Source organism: Lagenorhynchus albirostris, chromosome 10 (assembly GCF_949774975.1).
Source record: "Lagenorhynchus albirostris chromosome 10, mLagAlb1.1, whole genome shotgun sequence".
Lineage (NCBI taxonomy): Eukaryota > Metazoa > Chordata > Mammalia > Artiodactyla > Delphinidae > Lagenorhynchus > Lagenorhynchus albirostris.
Genome location: NC_083104.1, coordinates 97797711 through 97815561, shown reverse-complemented (window position 1 = coordinate 97815561; position 17851 = coordinate 97797711).

Sequence of the window (17851 nt, the reverse complement as noted above, 5' to 3'; positions counted from 1 at the left end):
GGACACAGGGAGAGGGAAGGGTAAGCTGGGACGAAGTGAGAGAGTGGTATGGACATATATACACTACCAAATGTAAAATAGATAGCTAGTGGGAAGCAGCTGCATAGCACAGGGAGATCAGCTTGGTGCTTTGTGACCACCTAGAGGGGTGGGATAAGGAGGGTGGGAGGGAGACGCAAGAGGGAGGGAATATGGGGATATATGTATACATATAGCTGATTCACTTTGTTATACAGCAGAAACTAACACACCATTGTAAAGCAATTATACTCCAATAAAGATGTTAAAAAAAAAAAGTGAGGGAGAAATTAAGACATTCATAGATAAACAAAAGCAAAAGCCAACGAAGTTTGTTACCATTAGCTCTGCCCTGGAAGAAATGCTAATGGGAATCCCGTAATTTAAAATAAAAAGACATTAGACAGAATCTTGAAGCTGTATGAGAAAATAAACATTTCAGTAAATACAAATACATGGGCAATGAATAAAATTAGTATTGTTGTAGCAGTGGTTTGTAATTACACTTTTTATTTTCTACATGATTTAAGAGACTAATGCATTTAAAGCAATTATTAGTTTATATTTGGGGGCACACAATGCATAAAGATGTAACTTTGTGACATCAACAATGAAAAAGGAAGGAATTGAGCTGTAAAGCAGCAGAGTTTTTGTATGTTATTGAAGTTAATCTTGTATAAATTCAAATTAGAGCTTTATAGCTTTAGGATATTCAGTGTTATCCCCATGGTAACCATAAAGCAAATAGCTAAAAAATATATACAAAAAGAAATAAGAAAGGAATTTAAATGTTTCACTTCAAGAAATCAACTAAACATGAAAGATGACAGCAATGCAGGAAATGAGGGAGAAATAGCAATAAGACATATGGACAACAAATAGCAAAATGACAAAATTAAGTCCTTCTTTATCAGTAATTACTTTAAATGTAAATGGACTAAACCCACCAATCAAAAAGCCAAGATTGACAGAATAGATAAAACATGTGATCCAACTATATGCTGTCTACAAAAGACCCACTTTATTTTATTTATTTATTTATTTATTTATTTGTAAGGTGATGGATGTTTTAATTACCTTGATCTTGGTAATCATTCCACAGTGTATATGTCTATCAAATCATCACATTATACATTTATACAGTTATATTTCTCAATTATCCCTCAATAAGTTTTTCTTAATTTTTATTTTCAGTACATTAAATTGACTCATAAAAACATTCTAAAAATGTACAGTTTTTTCTTTTCAACAAAGTATAATAAAACATAAAAACCCCCAAAACAGAATACTTGACATTTACATTTCAAAATCAAATTAGTAGAATATTAAATATTTACAAAACTGTATCTTTTAAAAATATTTATAAAATTACATGCAATTTTGTAGAACTGACATAAAGAATGGCTCAAAAATGGGAGAATTTTCCTTCATTCCTAAAAAGAAAATATGTCCAATATAAGCTGTGAAGATTCTTGAGTACACAAGGTCTTCAGTTTCAGTACCAAAGCCTGTCTTTGTGCATCTAAGAACTTTATGCATGTGACGGGCTTCTTAACATCTGGATGACATGGCCGGCACGCCCCTCCCTCTGATAACAGTGTAGTAACATTGACCTTTGGCCTCAACAGGCACAGTACATAGTTTGTGAGTGTTGATTAAAGATAACTCACTTTGGTTCAGAACCTCAGGACTTTTCAGTAATGGAGCCTCTTCAGAACCCATGGCTTTAAATGTCCCCTGCCTCATTCTTTGGGAGTCATCTGCACTTTGGAAAGGATGGCCAATCTGCTCAGGTTCCACAGGCCCATCCACTGGGACGGGTGGTCGAGCTGAGCAGGGTCAGGGTTTCCCTTACAAACTTTAAGACTCTTCAACACGTAATGCCATCAGTTATCAGTGTGTAAAAGTAGCAAGGCATCACATAAGCCACCACAGAAGCAGGAAGAGTGACAATGACAGGGAGCGAGGAGGGTGCAGCCCAGTTCCTGCTCAGCAAGTGCTCACTAGCAACACTGCAGTGAGTGGACAGATGAAAGCCTCGGTCAGCCTGTGCTCAAACAGGAACGCATTACAGCTTCTATGATGTTAGGCAAAGTTACTATCCGCTATGCATCTCCATACGTAGTGTGCAGTGTAAACTAGCTAGGTGGACTTCTTGTGATAAAGGACCTAGAATTACAAATAGTGAATAAAAATACTGAAAATAAAGTTTAAAAAAATTTTAAACTAAAACGTTGGCCTACCAAGAAAATAAATTCTAATCTCATCCAGAGATTCTCACATACACTCAGAAATAATGCTTAGCCAAATATCCAGGCTTAGTCTAGTCAAGTTGACATAGAAATTTATAAATTTTACCATTATAACAGGAGGCAGTTGTATGCGTTTTCTGTTTCATGGGGTCCTGTCTTCACTCACAAGTTTGAAATCCTTTCCTTCTCCACACAGTAAGAGATCCGCTTTAGATCCAAGACACAAATAGGTTGAAAGTGATAAGATAGAAAAAGATATTTCATGCAAATAATAACCAAAAGAGAGCAGGGGTACCTATAGCAATATCAGACAAAATACACTTTAAATCAAAAAGTTACAAGAGACAAGAAAGACATTGTATGTTCGAATTGAATGATTGAATACAGCAGGAAGATATAACAATTATAAACATTTATTCACCTAATAGACACCATCAAAATATATGAAGCAAAAACTGACAGAATGAAAAGATAGTTCTACAATAATAGGTGGAGAATTCAATACCCCACTCTCAATAATGGATAGAACAATTAGACAAAAGATAATGAAGGAAATAGAAGACTCAATGCCATAAACCAACTAGATCTAACAGTTATATGAACACTCTATCCAACAAACAATACAAATATTTCTCAAGTGCACATGGCACATTTTCCATATGTTAAGCCACATATGTTAAGTCTTGCTTGGAGGCAAGGGGGAGTTATTGTTTGATAGCTATAGAATTTCAGTTTTATAAGATGAAAATAATTCTAGAGACAGATGGTAGTAATAGTAGCACATTATTATTATTATTATAAATGTATTTATTACCACTGAACTATATACTTTAAAATGGTTAAGATGGTAAATTTTATGTTACGTGTATTTTACCACAATGAAAAAAAAAAGGATAAAAATGATGTACGAAGCTAGCAACAATGGAGAAGCATTTTTAAATAATTCAATGTAAAAAACATAAGTGAAAGATTTTATTTCTAGGCACAAATACCAAAAACAAACAAAGAAACACAACCTTAAAATTTTTTTAAATATACAATAACTCAGAGAACACTCTACTCTGAAAGCCTTCTTGCTGAGTTTACTATACTACAAACTTCTTCCAAGAAAAAGATGACTGGGAATATTTTGGCAAACCTACTTCTAGGAGTTTACTCTAAAAATTCACCTGTGATATACAAAAATATATGTGAGCAAAGTTACTAATTGCAGCATTGCTAACAACTGTAATATATTGGTGACCTTGTAAATTTTTATAAATTGAAGTTTGGTTTAATAAACTGTAGGAATACACAAAACGGATTACTAAGCTACTGTAAAAGAAGGAGGAGAAAGGGGGTGAAGGGGAGGAAAGAAAGAATTTGATTTATATAAACAAATAAGGAAACATTTCTAGAATTGATTGTAAAGTAAAAAATCAAATCATAAATGAGTAGATGTAGTACTTCACCTTTTGTGTGAGAAAGCAGGGGCAATAAAATAATCAAATTCGTTATCTGAAGGAGTGAATGAAAATAGGATGAAAGGGTTGAGGATTGGGAATAGACACCTCTTGAGTATACTTTTTCTGCAGTTGCGACATTTGGAGCCATTTTTATATTTCACATTCTCAATAAAATAAAATAAAATCAACAAGAATGTGGTAAAACCCTAATAGGGAATACAGACATAAGTAAATGAAAGCATTTTAAATGAATAGCATATTCACACTGACAAGAGGGTAAAACTAATCTACTACGAGGTTTTGAACACAGTATGTTGATTATACATCCTAGAATGAAAGAACAGTAGCTATGTTTTGAATTCTAGTCCAGAGATTTGTCTTTACTCTGGCATAGATTGACTATTATGAAACTACTTTCGATGTACTCTAGAATTGAGCAAGCGACTAAACATATTAAAGATACTGGGAATTACACAACGGAAATGTGGAAGACCAGTCTGAATTCTATGGTGATGGACTGGAATTAGAGGTATAAGGATGACCTCATGATTTCATCTCCAGGTAAATAGATAGTTGGAGATGGTAGATTAGATAGATAGATAATAGGTAGATAGATAGATAGATAGATAGATAGATAGATAGATGATAGATAGAGAGATGAATATGATAGATAGTAGATGATAATCTCTATTGCTCAATAGAGAACACTGTGAAAATAAGAAGACTAACAAAATCTTCACTTTGGGTTTTTTGTTTTTATCTGCTTCCTCCTTAACTTCTAAACTTAGTATCTTGTACAACTTAAAAATTCAGGAAATACAATTATTCTCTCTACATCCTTTCTCTCAGGGATCATGGCCCTTTCATATCTAGATTGATTGGCTGCCCTGAACTCTTACTACTTTTGAGAATCCCCAAAGTCTGGTGTCGCTTACCAGTCACCCTCTCTGACTCCTCAGGCTGTCCTCTCCCTAGACCCCATGTCAACAACTGGAAGATATTCTGAAGGGAGAAGTATCATGCAGAATGTTGGTCTACCTAAGAAGGCTTCCTTTTTTCTCTGAGATCTTGCTCTGTAAAGCCCTAACTGCTTTGGCAGGTGTTTAGTACTTTGTATCAGATGATTTTTGTATATCATCTTGCTTCTCTAGTTGTTCTTGATGGGAAGATTGATTTTTTACAAACTTTTCCACTATAGCCTGAAGCAGAATCTAGAAGACAAAACCATTCGCCACTAATTTTGATTTAGTTATTACATTTCTGGTGTATGATAGTGTTGAAGTATATGTGCCCCTCAGCTAGGAATATATGGGTCTAAATCCAAGGTCCATCCCTTACTATGTGACCTTGAGCAAATGTTTTAAATCTTCCTAAGATTGGTTCTTTTCATCTATGAGACGAGGTTAGTAGTAGTGACTATCTCATAGCACTATTGTGACACATAACTGTAATAATGCACATAATATTAAATATAAACTATGTTTGTAGCTCGTATCATGTAAATACTAAAATGCACTTGAGATTAATGCAGCTGTCACTGTTCTGCCTTTGCCATATGGTGACCTCACATCAATACTCAAAAAGGAATTGACGTGCTTCTAACACTTTAAAATCTATGGATCTGTGTATGCACAAAAGAGATACCTGTTCTTAAATACCCATTTATGAAAAGTTTCATACAATTTTACTTTAAATTGAATACTATTCCACTTCAGAAACTACCCAGTGAATAGTCAAGTTTAAAATCATGTTTTTACATGGCACTTACTTCAAGAACTGTAGAACTAAAGTTATTTTCTATCATATTATCATCACAGGGTAGCTCTTTAAAAGGTCATTCATAAACTACACTTAGGGAAGAACTTTAGGGAAAAGGGAACATTGAAAAATGTGTTTGGGAGGACTCTGTTCCAAGTCTGGTATTATTCTGTAATCTGATTTGACTAGGATAACAAGAAAATGCTGAACGAAATAAATTCAAAATGGCCTTGAAGAAATAACAAAAGGTGATCAATAGATCAATGCATTTTTTCCTTACAAGACTTCTCGTGCTATAGAACTTATAGAGCATTGGAAGAGAGTGTAAAAAAATCATTAAAGAGTTTGCAGGGCACACAAAATTAGTCTTCAGTGAAAAGAAGGTTAATATGTGAAACTAAGAGTCTTCTTACTGCACCCGAGGAAGGGATAAGATTCTTCTAAACACATTGCAATTATACCTGAGGATTTCCTGGAGAAATAATTCCTCAGAAAGAAAATACTATTTTTTACAAGATATTTACTAGACGATTATTGGAATGTTGGAAATAGCAAATTGGAAATAACTTCAATGGGTAACCATAGAATGGACTCCAGGGAAATAGTAGCATACTCATGTTAGAATATTAAATAAAACCTAAAGCAGTAGTTAAAAGTCTGTTACTACATATAAAATGCTTACTTATGTGAACATAAACAGAATATAACACCGTATCTGTTCTATAATCAAACTATATAAAATTGTGTATTTAATTTGATGTGGACTGGCAAAAGTTTAAAATAAAATAAAAGCATAAAAAATTGTTAGTATGTACACACTAATATGTATGAAATAGATAACTAATGAAAACCTGCTGTATAGCACAGAGAACTCCATTTTGCTGTACAGTAGAAACTAACACAACATTGTAAAACAACTATACCCCAATTAAAAAAAAATTGTTAGTATGGAATCCGGATATTTCCAAATTTATTTTTATTTCTGTTATTGTTATGTTATTTTTATGGGTTAATAGTTTGAAATATGATAATCCCAGGGATAAATAATGATGGTGGGTAGAGTATAGAATAAAAGCTAATAACTCTAGTAAAAATATCCTCTGGTCATAGTTCACTATATTCTGATACTAGCAAGTCAGCCAATACTAAGGAAAGTTTTCATCTCTTAATTTAAATATTAAAATCTATCCAAGGAAACAATCCAACATTTGTTTAAGATAAACAACTTAAAATATTTCTGAAGAATTGACCCTTAAGCCGCTAAAACTGGGTATAGGCTTTTATAATTTTCTATTAAATTCCCTTATTGTCCCGCCTGAAGATTTTACCTATCACAGAATTGGAAAGTATTCACTGGGTTAAATACTACTACAGAGAAAGGAATTATTGTAAGCACCTTATTCTGTTAGGAATTTGGAATTATGAATTTCAGACTAGGTCCCAGTATACAGAGTGATGCACTATTTTTTACAGTGACATGGAAGGCCTATGGAATACCATTATTCTCATCCTCAGAAACCAAATTTCAAAAAGGAGTCTTGCGTTAACTGTTTGAAAAGAGGCCCAAATACAAAGCACAAGATTATCACGCTCTCTCACACTCCAGAAAAAAATCCAATTTATCAATCTGCACAGAAAAGCTTTGCAGAGTTAAGACAAAATAATCCAAAAATCTAAAACCATTATGCTTAACTTCAGGTCATTAACATAATGTGCTTAATGAAAATTTGTTTGCCATTGTTTACTAGGAAGAAATTAAGGTAATTTAGATGTAGAATTCCTTACCTGATAAACGACTTGAATCCTAGCTATAAATAAATAAAACAAGTGTTCAGAATCTTAGAGATGAAAGGTTCCATAAGGACTGACAAATGTTTTAATAACACATGAATTTTTATGCCATTGGTGATATAACTGGAAATCAAAAAGTATATTAAATATGAACAACATATAGAAATATCATAGTTTATCATTTCAAATTTTTTTTATTTCTGAATATCCAAATGAACATATGAAATTTGAGATTGAAAACATCTCATTCATTATTCAAACCTTATTTAAAACAACTCTGCACAAACCAAGAAAGAGGAATTTTCACCTCTTTCTCACATAGTGATAGAGAAATGATGACTGGAATCGTTTATCATTTATGATGTTTTCCAGGAACAATGCAACTCAAGGCAAGAGCTGAGGGACCCAGTATCTCAAATTTTAAGAACCCACTAACAAAAAACAGCCATTTGATATTCTAATTTCCCCCCTCATTCTGAAATAGTATTCCTTTTCTGCAAGCCTTTATTTTAGAATTCCTCAAACTTCAGATGATTTCCAAGCCAGAATTGATAGTGAAAACCAAGGCCCTTGGGTAGCCTCAGATGTTGGGAAAACAGCCCAGAGCCATAAAAGCACTCATGTCGAATTTGGAATTAGTTCACTAACTAGCTGAAAAAGAGGTTCAGACATCATCCATAATATAATTGTCAACATGAAACATTTTTAAAGATTAGAATGAAGCAACAGAAGATAAAACAGATGAGAAAGAGGAACATAAAGAAGACCGGCAACAAAAATGAAGTTCTGCAATGGGTATTTCAGAAGGGATGAGACAACCTATTCCAAGTTCATGACCATAACCATTGCCAGTTCAGACCCCTGCCTCCAAGGAAATCCCTGTGTTATGTTTAAGGGATGTTCCCCAGCATCGTTAGGGAAGCTGGGTAAGTTGGTGAGGAGCAAGGGAAATCAAAACCCTTCAGGTCTAGGACCACACCATCTACCACAGACAGGCACTGCCCTACCCAGAAAAAACTATAGTGTTTGACATTCAGAATGGTCTTGAATGAAAATCAATTTAAATTTTGCATGTTTTGTTTTGACATGAAAAAAAAAAAGAATAGTTGGGTAGTTTACAAATGTTTCCATCAAAAATAGTTAAATAATGGTTTTTCATGAAAAGAAGTTGTCACAAATAATCCAAGAAAGTCTCTTATCTAATGTCTAGCTAATATGTTTTCTATCCATAGATTGAGATCCCTGCCCACAACATGGAATCTGTATTTCTTGAATTTTTTGGGATCTCCTGCTTCTAACATAATGCTCTTTGTAGGTAGTAAATACTGGAGGAGAGGGAACAGACAAACAAAACTTCTTTAATCAATAAATTATTCAATTAATAACAGAAGTTCTATTATTTGATTTAATTGGTATATTCCTTTCACATCTTACTCATTTGGCATTTTCCTGAATTGTTAAAATATTAAAAATTATTTCTCAAAGCAGAATTTTGCTATCATCATTTGGGACAACTTTTTTTCTACACTGTAATTTTATGATTAGGGAAAAAGTCATGATAGATAATGAATGATTGTATCTTAGACTTGAGATCAATATAGATAAGGTTTTATATATATATATATATATATATATTTAAATATATTACCCAACATGTAACCCAAAAGGTCTTAAATTATTAGTATATTTAGTATATTTTACATTATTTCCAAACTGAGCTTGGAAACCATTTTTTGGTTTTTATGTTACAGGGACTCACGTCATGCATAATTGTTATAAACTTTTTAAAGAAAGTTCAGTACCAATAAGCAAATTTGAAAAAATATTTTCATATCTTCAATGATAAAGCAATTCTGAGGCAAACAAAAATTACATTAAAAATGAAATTAATGTTTACTTCTCACAATACTATGTTTAAACAATTTTTCCAATGGATTTATGCTTTTTAGGGGTATAATACCTATTCTTTCTCCTTATTTGAAATTGAAATATGTTTTAATTTAAAATTTCTAAGGTTTGCCAAAATAAGTTGTCTTTATTTTTTATTAATTTATACTTTGATTACCAAAATATTCCATTTTGGGTCCTATGGTGTTTTAAAGGCATTAGAACTTTTTTTTTTACTAACAAACAGAAATCCAGACTTTTATTTGTCTTTAAGTAATAATTAATCTCTAGAAGTATTTATCAGTTAAAATATGACTCACAAAAAGCCTTTCAATTTTATATTAATAAACTAAACTAAAATATTCCACAAAACTTTTTCACATCAGATATTTGAATTTTGAGATCTGAATTCAGATAATACATACTTCTCTCATTGGTGTCATTCAAAATGTCACCCGTTTCCTTGCATTTTCTCAAATCTCAGGCTGCTATAAGAATCGTAACTTTGGTGCAATCTCCATAAACCAATTAACTGTGGTGTTTACTTGTTCTAAGAAAGAGCAAGGCTTGGCGGAGGGGGGGTTGTGAATGGAAGTGGAGAGAAGAAGGACCCACACATGGAGGAAGATGGAAGCTAGCTTAACAGGCTAGCAGATTTGTAGACACAGAATAACCGGGTCTCAACCCTAATGAGCAGAATCAGGCAACTTTAATTCATGTCCTTTTGTTTTTTGTTTTTTTTTTGTCTCCCTGACCACAAAAGGGAATATAGGACCCTGTTTAGGAGGGGATTAGATTAGTCCTATGTGGTCAAAGGGAACAATACTGACATGTTAGTTGATCAGAAAGATGTTTTCACACTGTTTCTCATAGATGGTCCCTGGAGACAACTTTCTTTTTCTCTCTCTCTCTCTCTCTCTCTCTCTCTCTCTCTCTTTTTAATTACCAAGCATGACATTCATGGTTATTTCTTCTTTCCACCCAGTTGCCTACAAAGGGTCCAGCTCTCGGGCCCCTTGTTGGTCAGGCCTGGGGGAGGAAGTGACAGAAGGCCAGCCTTATTTACCTTAGTGGCTTCCCGGTGTAATCTGGTTAGTCACGTGGCTAATGGGAGGACACCGCGGGTCCTCACACACTGTGCTGCACAATGAAGACTCATTCATATTTAATACAATAGAGTGTTTAAGTCAGTCCATGCTTTGCGGAGAAGATTGGCTTTCTTTGTGTGGCGTCTCCTGAGAGGGTTTTCCCCTCCTCCCCTTGCAGACAGGCATATGTTCCAGCTCTTGCCTGCTGCAGCTGGTCAAGGAAAGAGCAGGCTTCTTTCTTTTTCTTTTTTCCTTTTTTTTAAACCAATGAATCGATGGCTGTGGTGTGAAATGTGGCCTGAAACGGTCCCCTCTGCCCCACGGACGCATATATTAGCCTTTGCTATTCTAATATTTCACAGCAAGACATATTAAGAGGAAGCGAGGCTCGTGTTCCTTAAGTTTGCCATTGTGCAACAACAATCTGTTGAGCACAAAAGAAAAATAAATAAATAAAAGCCGGTGAGATGTTGACCTTGTTCTCTTAATATTATACATGTATGGTCCTCCTTAAATAGGGCTCGGGAGAAAATAAAGGGAGAGCTTTGGAGGGGCGGGGTGGAATATTCTTACTCCACACAGAATTTTAAAACGACCAAATTGAAAAGAGAATCCCATCAACACACTACCACTTGGCCCTCAGATTTGATTTTAGAGACAGAAAAAAAAAAAAAATGAGGTCTCATTAGTCCTAATGGGATAGATAATGGATACACAGATTCTGTCACACCCCACTGGATAAACTGACATTTTTGAGGGTAATGGAAATTAATGACTTTTGATTTCTGAAGTACAGATTTTAATGGTCTTAATTCTTTAAATTTCTTTTTAAATTTGGTTCAGATTTAAAGAGTGAAGTATTGTATCTATCATTCTCTACCTTCAATCTATTTCAAATAGACAACCATTATCCAGCTACCTCAGGGAGATGCTGAGTCAAAAGAGTAAGGTGACACTTCTACTTACATAGTAGGATAGTTTAAACTCTATTTGGATAATGACGATGGGCTTTCAAAAGGAAAACATGAATTTTAACGTCTTTACTCTCAAATATTGTGAGATTACCAAAGTCTTAGAGTTCTAAAATCTTTCATAAGCTCTTATGTACCTCAAGTCCTCTGGCTATAAGATCTTGTGTAGTGAATTTTTGTAAGAAGGGTCATGATGAAGAGTGTTTCTATTTAGAACACCAAAGAACAAACAAAAATCCTAAGATAACGAGCTTACATTTGCAGCCGCAGTGGTTTTGATTCAACCAAACAAATAATGTATTCTGCTGAAATGACTATACATAAAGTAATAATAACTATGTACATATAAATAAGCCCCACTCTTTGATTAATGAAAGATGGAGAATTATTGACTATTGGACTATGCAACCAAAGGAGATGATTACATTTATTTTTAAAACAATATAGTGTTTCCCTGGTCTAGAGCCATGTTGATGTAATGCAGCCCAAAGCAAAGGATCAGACTGGTTGATTAATCCTGTTTCTTGTAGCCTTATCAGTAATACAATAGCACATGCTGCTTGCTGTTTTAGCAAGGAAAGACTGTAGAAGCCATCCACACAGATTTATGTGTACCTGGGCAGGGGACACTTAGTGGACACTTAATCATACAGTTAACTTTTTCACTTGCAAAAGAATGTAACAGTTGCTTTGGCTGATTCTATAAACCACGTGTGAACATTTCTTGTCTTCTATTTATACAAGGCTCTGTTGCCTCTTATAGTCAGGAAATGATATGACATAAGTTGTATACAAAATACTACTGCTTTTTTTATTTAATGTTCATACACAAAATTACTCTAAGTGGTGAAAAAGGAAGTATTGACTCTATATTTCCTTAAAATTTTTATATAAGCAATTTGGAGAAAACAAATCTTTAAAAAGCAAATGAAAACAGTTAAAATGAAAGTGTACTTCTAAATGTTATTTAATCACAAAGGAAAAAAATAAAAAATCTATGAAGATTTTTCTGTGAATGTCGGAAAAGGTAAAATAGAGAAGGAGAGTAAACTCTGTAGGAAGAAAAGTCTTAAAGCTCTTAAATTAACTTTGTTCAAATATAGGAAACCAAAGGGAACCAAAACCTTAATTAAAGTTTACTCTTGCAAGCCTCTATCCGCCCCCTACCACTCCTTGCCTCCCCAGCTGAGAGGTTTCATCTCCTTACCCTCCACTTCATTAGAGCCTTAACAATCCATTATCCATTTCCTAATCCTCCACTGCTCCAAAGAGTGGGGTTATTAGAGTATGTGAAGGGTTGTTGTCATTGTGATGGAGGTGTGAATTGATCACTAAGATGACAACTGGTGACAAGTGTGGTTTATTAGACTGCTGTTTTGCCTCTTAATTACAACTGATTAGCCTGCCTGTTCCAAGTGGAAAACGGAAGAATTAACTGCTTTTGTTCTTGTTATCTACTACATTACGTTATTGTTTTGATTTCCTTTTCAACCTGACTCTTTTTTTTTCTTTATCAAAAGACCTAGACATTTCCCAAAGACCACAATAAGGATGCTTATTTTCCAAAATGAAATTTTTTATTCAAATCTGTTTCCAAAAAATCTATTTTTAGATTTTCCAAGGTAAAAATTTGTATTAAAATTGATTTCAAGAAGATTTAATTTTAACTGAGAAATTATTTTCCATGCCCTTAATTTGGCCTTCTTTGCATATTTATTTTTCTTAGGCTTCATTTAAAATTCTTAATTCAAGTAAGGTTTTGGGAAGAACAATCATAATATCTGTACTTTGGTTGTTTTTTATTAAAGGAGAGGGCAAATTGTAGCTTCAATATTCATTCATTTGCTCAAAAATATTTTAAGGACTAATAATAGCCTACCTATGAAACAATTGTGCTGTATACTTTTACTCAGGTTAGCATGCCACACATGAATGACTTCATGTAACCCTTGAATGTACACTTGACACCAAGAACACTTAAAAATATTGAATGTTTTTGTTTACAAAATGAAATCCATCCAAACTAAATGGGTTTTGTTTGTCTCTTTGCTCACTGAACATACTGATTTTTTTTAAGTTTTGCTTGAACTAGTAGCTTTCTTCATCCTCCTATCGCTCAATCAGGTCTTAAAAGAAATAACTCGTTCAGCATTCAAAAGATCGAAATTAGAGACAGTAATGGCTAATCGGAATACTTAGAGTGTTATTATAGCCAGATTCTGGTTTAGCGCTTAAAAATTACTTTTTTGCTGATAACTAAATGTCTTGATTTTTCACGTATAGGGAATATTAACATTCTAATTTTAAAATTTGCATATTTTAAATATGTAATTCAAGTATAGTAGCCATATCAGTAGGAACTCAAATACTGTATTATTTTTCTTTAGAATCTAGCCACAGTACATAAGAAATGTCTAGATTTCCCTTCCCTTTGTGTTCACTTATTCCTGTTTTAAGTTCAAATCAAAACAGTAAGAAAGAAGGATCACAACCTAACAGAGAATAGAGAAAACTGTCCTCATGACAGATATCAAGGGGGAAATTTGGCCTAGTTATCCTCAGTACACATAATGGACCTTTGAAATAATATTACCTCTTTTGGCTATAAAATATTTATTCTACACAGACCATGTGTAGTGAGAACTGATATATCTCAAGAATTGAAATTTTAAAATATAGGATAATTTTTTATAACAAACTTTATGGAGTCATATACTGTGTTAAAGCTGGAAGACCCACTGGAAAACAGACCAATCAGAGTGAGAAAGGAGTTTCTCAACATGTTAAATATAGAGTTAGCATATGACCAAGCAATTTAGGTCCTAGCTATTCACCTAAAAATGATTAAAAATACCTCCACACGAGGGCTTTTATATGACTGTTCATGGTAGCATTATTTATAATACCCTACAAGTGAAAACAATTTAAAATATCCATCAACTGATGAGTAAGTAAAAAATGAGTATACATACAATAGAATACTGTTTGGCACTAGTACAAAGAATGAAGTGCTGAAACATGCTACAACATTGAGTTAGCCTTGAAAGCATTATGTTAGGTGAAAGAAGCTAAAACTTAAAAAACAGGAAACTAATAGAGATCTTAGGGGCTTTTTCATCATTCCTGTCCAGGAGTATTCTGACGACCTACAGAAACTGTCCCATCCACTTAGCAACACTGGGTCAGGGTGACCTTACCCAGGTAACACCCTGATAGGGTTATATTTTTTACTTTTTTTTTAAATTGAAGTATAGTTGATGTATAAAAGTATTTAAGGTGTACAATGTAAGATTTACAATTTTAAAAGGTTATACTCCATTTATAATTATTATAAAATATTTACTATATTCCCCATGTTGTACAATATATCCTTGTCACTTATTTTACACCTAATAGTTTGTACCTTTTATTCCCCTACCCCTATATTGCCCTTCCCCCCTTCCCTCTCCCCACTGGTAATCACTAGTTTGTTCTCTATTCCTCTGATTCTGCTTCTTTTATGTTATATTCACTGGTTTATTGTATTTTTTAGATTCCACGTATAAGAGATATCATATAGTATTTGTCTTTCTCTGTTTGACTTATTTCTTTTAGCATAATGCCTTCCAAGTCCATCCATGTTCCTACAAATGGGAAAAATAGAACTACCGTATGACCCAGAAATTCTACTCCTGGGAATATATATCTGGAAAAAACCCCGAAACACTAAATTGAAAAGATAACATGCACCCCGATGTTCATAGCAATTTACAATTGCCAAGATATGGAAGCAACCTCAGTGTCCATCAACAGATGAATGGCTAAAGATGTGGTACATATGTATACAGTGGGATACTACTCAGCCATATCTTTTTTTTTTTAATTTTACACCCACTAAGCAATTTACTGCTTATGACAACCCAATGTGATTGATTACAAGAAGAGACTGTACTGCTTAGGCAAATGTCCTCTACTATTCTGTTAGTTTGTTCTTTTTCTCATTTTAAACTAATAAATTGGGATCCTGGGTTATATTTATGACTTCCAGTTACTGTAAATCTGATCATTTGTGCCTGAGATATTGGGAAAAAATTCTTGTCTCTTGTTCTGCAAAGCTGAGATTTAGGTAAGAATGTGATGAATTCACAAAAGTATCTGCCACTTGAAGATATCTGAGTGAAAATTCAGCTTTCTCACCTGCTACTCTTCATTCTGTGCACTGGATGTCTTTGGAATTAAAACATTTTTCATAGTTTGCCGTCAAATAATTTTCAGATGATTCTCTTACTGAAAAAAGTGTTGATTGTTTCTGTTCTCTGAATTCCACTTTATTCTTACTTGAGTATCTGCTTAGTTTTTCCTTTGCATCTCTATCCCCTTTTGACTCATGGCAGAGAAAAAGAGATGCTGCACTGAGAATCAGGAAACTTAGGTCTCCTTGTCATAGCTCAGAAAATAACTTGACTATAACATGATCTTTATGGATCTTAGTTATTTTATAATTAAAATGAGAAATCAAGTTAATCAGTGATGCCCCAAACTGGTAGTGCATCAGATTTTCCAGGAGAGCTGTATGAATACAGATAAGTAGACATGTAGATGGATAGATATTGATAGATTATCTATATTTTCTATTTATCTCTCTATCATCTCTCTATCTACAGATAATATGAGGATCTAGATATAATGACATAAACGTAGACACACAAACATCTCTTCCCATTATCCAGACATACTAAATGAAAACTCTGGGGATAGGGCTCAGGGATCTGCATTTAAAAGAGCACCCCAAGCGTTCCTTCTGCTTAGCCACGTCTGGGAATCTTTGGGCCTGATGATTTCTTAGATCCCATCAGTTCTCAAATTTTGTCTTTTTGTTTTATTGGTTTTGTCTGAGTGTTTTTAAGTTGGATTTGGCCTCTCATTGACTTATTTTCCTTTTTCAACCTATTCCCCTCAGACTCCCATAATCAGTATGGGATACGAAACAAACCACTAGGTGAACCTCACATTCCAAGTTTCACTCCTTCCTCTTTTGCTGAGGCAGGGGTCCTTATCTAAGTTTTTCTCTCCATTTAAATGACAGTATTGACCCTTCAGGATGTCCTCCTGCTTGCACAATTAACAGACTGTACCAAATGCTGACGCTAGGATTCTCCTGTAGTATATAAAACACTCACATAACTACTGCTTTATTACACTTGTTGCCAATCAGATTATACATTTTGTTTCAAGGCCTTTTAGGCTGCCAGTCTCTTCTGAATCTGTTCTCTCTGATGTGCCAGCACCTATCACAGCTCAGGCAGCGGGACAGCCAGTGGATGTTGATGTTTAGTCCAAAGAGTTGTAGGCCAAGTCTACATTCTCGATTGCATATGTTCACTGACAGGGGGTTGCATAACAGTGAAAATTCCAAGGTAATCCCAAAGCTTCCTGTTAATCAAGCATTGCAAACTACCTGCCTACCAAACCAGCATGGCTAGTTTGTATATTATCCCTAATAATCACTTTATTAACTCCTGTCCACCCTCCGGTATGGTAGAGGTGCTAATGAGCAGTGAAATGAGTTAGGTGTGGGAAGTACAAGGCATCGAGAAACATGATTATTATTATTAGATTATTATTAGTCCCCAAATAATGGAAATTGGGAAGGGGTTTACACTTCCATACTCTTTTCTCATTGCCCCTGCTTTAATTCTAATTGCATTCAACAAACATTCATTCAGCACCTACTGCTGGTCAGAACCATGCTCAGTGCTGACCAGTTGCATGGAGAAGTGAAACATATCACACGTTCTGCACCCTCAGGGGCTAGTCAGTATAGAACGGAGGATAAAACACATAAACTAACAGTTTTAATCTAGGACAGAATATGGACATTTCTCAGGTCCTTACTGCACAATTCTTTTTCCTAGAATTTGACAGTTATACAAGCACGTGTCTCCACAAGAGTATACTATCTGAGAGTGTTGATACAAACTAATATACTCAGCAGGCATAGCCAGTACAGAATGATTTAATTTGTAACTTTTGTTCACAGTACAGTCTTGTCAGCTGTGTTGATAGATTAGATAGATAGATAGATAGATGACAGATGGAGCTATATGAGGTTGTATATACATATAGATATAGATATAGATATAGATATAGATATAGATATATGGGCATACATATATTTTTTCCATTATCCAGGCCCACAAATAAAAACTCTGGGAAGCAGGCCCACGGATCTGTATTTGAAGCAGCTCCCTAGTCATTTCTTAGCCAAATCTGAGATGCCCTGGACTTGATGATTTTTTAGATCCCTTCAGTTCTTAAATTCTGTCCTACATCAGGCATAACAATTATGCATTCAAAAACTTGGAAAAATTTTGGAGTTTTAAAAACTGATGGTCAATAGTTTTCCCTTGGGTCTGCTAACAAATATAGAGCCAGAGTTGCAAAACCCAGATGCATGCCTCTAAGTTTTGAGAAAGTTGTAAAATGTATTTGTACTATAATGAATGTGCACACTGTTATCACTATGATCACGATATGGCAGAGACTAAAATGTAAAGGTTACAGCTCAACATCCACAGTCAAAATAGAAAAAACAGGGATTATGAGCTTCCATGCAGGAATTCCACCACTTGAATATATTAAAAAGTGAAAAGAACACAGAC